We start from the raw sequence: 6,000 nt of genomic DNA on the forward strand, positions 1-6,000 counted from the left end.
ATGCTGTCTGCTTTATCTTGTCGGGCATCTTCTTTATGTTGTCCGCCACTTCCATGAGTTGGTAAGCCTGCTTCATGGTTTTACTACTACTAGGGAAACGCATAGTGCTTATTTCGTTGATGAAGTCTAGTAACAGATTTGAAGGTGTATGGCCATCCTCGGAAGTTATAAGGATGTAATTTTGGAATTTGATAATGGTTCTGAAATTCCTTTTATACAAATCTTTAGCTATGCTCCATATAGCCTTTATTCCTCTGGCTCTTCGTGTTCTGATCCAAGATTCATTTATGTGTGGAACATTTGTATATTCTGTTCCAACTTCGACTTTGAAATTTTTTGTGAGGTGACCTACAGAGATCATGTAAAAGGCTTGGTATTCTATATTCTGATAGTATTCTGGGCTTATGGTGTAGAATTTTAGGTATATCGGTCTTTTTTGGGCGAACCTTGATACCTCTTTAACTAATAAGTCATCAAGGCTGGCTATTTCTTGAAGGTTTATATCTGGATATACCAAGTCTAAATATCCATATTTTGCTATTTTCCCAACAAGGAGTGGATCTGCTCCTTTGGTAGCAATCATTCTAGGGTACATATTTTTCCCTGGTGCTTTGAAAATTGTATTATTATGGGAACAAGTGGAATATACCAATGTGGAGAATTGTTTATACTCTTCTTCTTTTGGATTTAGGGGTTTCTCCTCCTCTTCTGTGTAAGGATTGTTTATTTGGATAAACTTTTTTGGAGGATCGGATTTTGGTGACTCAATTTCTATAGATATGGTTTTACTTGGAACTGGGTCAGAGATTGATTTATCTTCTCTGAAGGGTCCACTACTACTTCCTATATTTATTGGGTTAATGTTTATTGGGCTTGTGTTTATATAGAGTACCTTTGTTAGGTCATCTATGTATGACTCTAACAAATTTACTCATTTTTCATGGGCCTCAGAAGCCTCCTTTAAATAGTTTATTGCATCAATTATGTCAGATGCTTCAGTTTTGAGCCTTTGTATTTCGGCTTCTATTTTGCCAATGATTCTATTTACCTCAGGATTCATTCTTCAAATTCTATGTTCCTGCTTAAAAATCTGCAAGGAAATTATTAGTTCCTTTAATATGTATTATCTTAAAATTATAATAAGATAGATAAGTTTGCCATCTCTGCAATCTTCTGTACTAGGGTTCATTTGGTAAAATTCTATTGATAAGAGAACTTACTTGAGAATTATCTATTTCTACAATAAACTGTTTTTGAAGTAAAAATAATGAAAACTTTTTAATTCCCTTGTATATTGCAAGGAGTTCTTTTTCATGTGTAGGATAATTTATTTGTGCTTGGCTAAAAGTTCCACTGGTATATCGAAAAATTTCATTTATATCACTTTTAAGGATTGCTCCCCAATATAAATCAGATGCATCCGTTTGCATTACTAGTTTATCATTTTCTTCTGGTAATCTTAATGCAGGAAGGTTCTTACATTCCTCCTTTAAGCTCTTTACAGTTTCTGTATGTTCCTCACTCCATCCTCTAGTATTGTTTTTCCTTAATAACTTTTGAAGTAAATTTCTCTTTTTTGCTAAATCTTTTATAAATCCTTCTGCATAGTTTAAACATCCTAAAATTTTTTGTATTTGTTGTTTATTTTCTAATTTATTTGGGAACTCAGTTATTTTTCTTCCTATATGACTTTGGAGTCTGATTCCATGTCTATCAAGAATCATTCCTGGAAATTCTATCTTTTTATGTTCTATAACCGCTTTTCTTTTGGATAACACTATGCCTTCTTTAATACATATATTAACAAATTCTTTCAAATGGTGTCTATGATCTTCTAATGTCTCTGAGGCTATTAATATATCATCAACATAAACTATAATATATGTGTAATTCCTAAATATTTTATCCATCCGACTTTGAAAGATTTGTGGGGTATTTTTTAGTCCAAAGGGCATAACTAGCCATTCGTAATGACCTTGTGGTGTGCTAAAAGCTGTATAAGGAATACTATTTTCTTCCATTTTTATTTGCCAGAATCCTGACTTACAATCAAATTTTGAGTAATATGTTCTATTTTTTACAAGATTTATTAATACTTCTTTATTTGGTAAAAAATATCCATCAAATTTTGTATATTTGTTTAATTCTTTATAATTTATCACCATTCTTGCTTTTCCTCTTACTTGTTCTGATCTTTTTCTAACCATAAAAGCCGGACTATTATGTGGGCTATTACTATTTCTAATGAGCTTTAAATCTAATAATTCTTTTATTTGGATTTTTCTGCTCTGTCTTCTTCAGTATACAATATGGGTTTTAATCTTATTATCCTATTTTCAGTTAATTCTATTTTTGCTTTAGGATGGTCTGGTTTCCATAACACTAATGGGTTTTCCTTATAAACTTGTTCTAATTGTGATTTTATTGTTTCTAATTGTATATTATAACTTTGTCATTTCTGTATTAAATAATGTTTTTCATAAATGTTCTGACCACCACGCTGGGCTGGCTGAATTCTGTAAGGTTTAAACTTGCGAGGAATGAGGAGAATATGATTACAAGGGGTTTTTAAGGTGATCATATGGGTAGTCTGTTGGTAATATTGAAACTGTTGTATAAAGTCATTACCTAAAAGTATATCACAATCCATATTATCATATTGAAAGACTTGATTGATACGGACAACTTTACTGCCTAACAATATTTCAAAATTTAGTAAGGATAAGTTTACTTGTTGTTTATCACCTGTGGTTCCAATAATTTTTAATTTTCCGTTTGGTTCCCATTTTGTTGATAAAAAGGATTTCATTATAGTTATTTCACTACATGTGTCAAGTAAGGCACATGTATCTATGTCCTTTTCTGTTATATTGATTTGTATATAGACAGACAGAGGATATTTTATATAAGCTTGTTTTAACATGTTTCACATACTATTTTTTGCCCATGTATGAGGAAAGTTATTTTATTTGGTTCAATTTTATAATATTCTAAATCATTTAAAAAACTATTGCCTAGTACTATATGTTTTTCTGGATCTGTTGTCATGAATGAGTCTATATAACAAGCTACTATTATTCTAAGCCCTTCTATTATTATAGGGACTTTAACTTCTTGCTTGCATACATGTTTATTTCCATTAAAATCAGTATATTCATACGAGATTTCTTTTTCTTTTACTAAAAGTCCTTTATTTTTAGTGTGATTCATATAATTATGGCTTGTACCAGTATCTAAGAGTATGGGTATTTTTGCAGTATAATCTATTCCATTAAAGTATTGCCCAAATATTTTTACTACATTATTTGTTGGTACGGATTTAATTATTTGTCTATCAGTGCTTAATCTTCTAGAAGAACTTCCTCTTATTAAGGTTCTACCAGCAAAGCTTATACGGATAATGGAGTTTTCATTACTATTATCTAAAAATTGTTTTTTATCATCTATATTTAATTCATAGTTAATAGGGATTTTATAATCTTGGGTTATTGGTTCTATAAGTGTTGCTATATCTTCACAATCTTTATTTATTTCAATGTAAGGTTTATTACCATATATTTCCCCATAATTTGAATTACAAAAACTGTATAAAGCTGAATAATGTATTGTCATTATTCTATTTCCTTCTTTCATTAGATTCTTTTTTAATAATTTGAAATGTAGACTTAATGTTTCATCTATATTTCTATCCTTTATATGTACACAATATCTGAGATTACAAGTAAATAATAGTTTAGTGTAACACATATTTCCTTCTATTGTTCCTAAATGTCCTATGCTAGGGTCTGTAAATCTTTGATCGTGTAATGATAAGACTATGAGGCTATCTATCCCTTCTTTGAAAAGAGATTTTATTAAGATTTGGATTTCTGCTAGGTATATATATTGTATTTTTTCTTTAGTAGAATCACTTTTTATTTTTCTTAATGCTAAATCTATTGATCTTTTATTTATTAAGCTAAATCTAATATTCCCTTCTGCTTGTGTAATTGTTACAGCTTTTTCTTGTTCATAGTATTCGTGTAATATTATTCTTTTCCTTTTAAACATATCTCTAAATCTATGGATTATTCCGTATTCCAGTTTTTCTATATTTAATCTTAAAAGTTTGTTGTATTTTTCTTTATTAAATGTTGCTACAAGACTATATCCATTTTTATTTTCTTCTTTTTCTATTTCTTCAATTTCTTCAATTTCTTCTACTTTTTCATTTTCTAATAACTCTTCTTTATTCTGACTCATTTTCTGAATCTTCTGCCATATAAACTTCCTTTCCTTCATAATCTGATAAATTATTTATTTCTTCTAAGTCATTTTCTATGTTTTCAAAATCTTCTTTAAGAAGTCTAACTTTCTTTTTTGTACAATCTGTACTTATATGTCTTATTTCTCCACAATTCCAACATTTACACTTGGACTTATCTAATATTTTTCTTTGGTTTTTATGTTTTCTTTTATAATATTTTCTTCCTGGTTTTTTGTATTTTTTTTTAAATTATTATATTTTTTATATCTTTTTTCTTTGTGATAAGACTTTCTACGTCGTTTATGAGGTACATAACATCCCCATTGGGTAGGCATTTCCGTTTTTTCACAACATATTTTTGTTATATTTTTGCTCTTTTTTATTAAACTTCTTTGGATGCATATTTTACTTAATCTTGTATTTAGGAATCTTATCCGAGCTCCTAATGTATCTGGGAGCCTATTATTACTACTATTAGTGTATTTTTCATATTCATTAATGAAATATCCATTCCAAGGGTATGGTAGTTTAGAGTAGTATAAATTCTTATAAATGTTTTGGTCTTCATGACTCATGAATTGGGTATAATAATACTTACTAAATTCACATGTATATTCTTTTACAAAACACATATTACAAATTGTCAAATTTATTAATTTCATTCTAGAGTTTAATTTATCACTTTTTGCTTCATCTTCTGAATTTTGTAACCAATCTTCTCCTAAAAATTCACTAGCAATATATTCGATTATTCTTTCAATGCCTAATCCTTTATCTCTTCCTAGGGCTATTTTGGTCGAATCTTTTATTAATTTTTGTGTATCTTCACTTAATCCTTTCCACCAATTAAATATATTTCCTGTAAAACTTGCTATTAAAATGTCGGCAAATATATTTATCTTTTCCTCTTCTGTTTCTACATTCCAATCATCTCTAGATCCGTTAAATATAAAAAATAACTTCATTTGCATTCCCCATTCTACTAGAGCTTTTCGGGGATCTACTTTGCAGTCTAAGTCTAAGAATGTACCTGCATTGCTTATTGGCATTAAATGGTCATTATTAGGTTGATAATCTTTCTTCCAAGGGGTATTTTTAATGGGTGGATAGTACTAAAAAAAATGGTCGATTTTTCTTTTTATTTGTTTCATACCTATGGCTTGGTTCTTCTATATCAGGTTTTAATTCCGGACCTCCAGCAACATTCATTTTTATGCAATATTCTTTTTCAAATTCTTCTAAGTCACTAAGATTAATATCACTAAATTTTTTTGTTAGTTCTTCTAATGTGTCTTCCATTATTCTGAATCACTAGGTGTAACCTCTTTTATTTATAACTTTTCTTTGCCTTTTTCTTTACTTCTTATTTTTGCTTTTAGTTTTTCTGATTCCTCTAATATTTTTGGGTATTGGGTTTTTATAAACCAATCGTCATAACTTCCTACTTGTGGTTTCATCACAGGCTTTTTAAAGCTTGTTCCAATTATCACTGACTTTAATATTTCAAGTTTTTCTATCTTTTTATTTTTCTTTTGGGTTATCTGTATTGTAGATAGTTCTATTTTTATTTTTCCTATTTCTTGTCTAATTTCTTTCATTTCTTCTTTAAGATTTAAAAGGATCTGTTTTAATTCTATTAATATAGTTTCCATTAAGTCTAAGGGTTCCAGTTGATATTTTACTTTTGGGATGTTACTTACATCAAATGTAAGAAGCGTCACCCCTTTTACGTTGGGTTTTATTTTTGGGGGTAG

This window comes from Citrus sinensis, chromosome 9, assembly GCF_022201045.2.
Source record: "Citrus sinensis cultivar Valencia sweet orange chromosome 9, DVS_A1.0, whole genome shotgun sequence".
In the NCBI taxonomy this organism is placed as follows: Eukaryota; Viridiplantae; Streptophyta; class Magnoliopsida; order Sapindales; family Rutaceae; genus Citrus; species Citrus sinensis.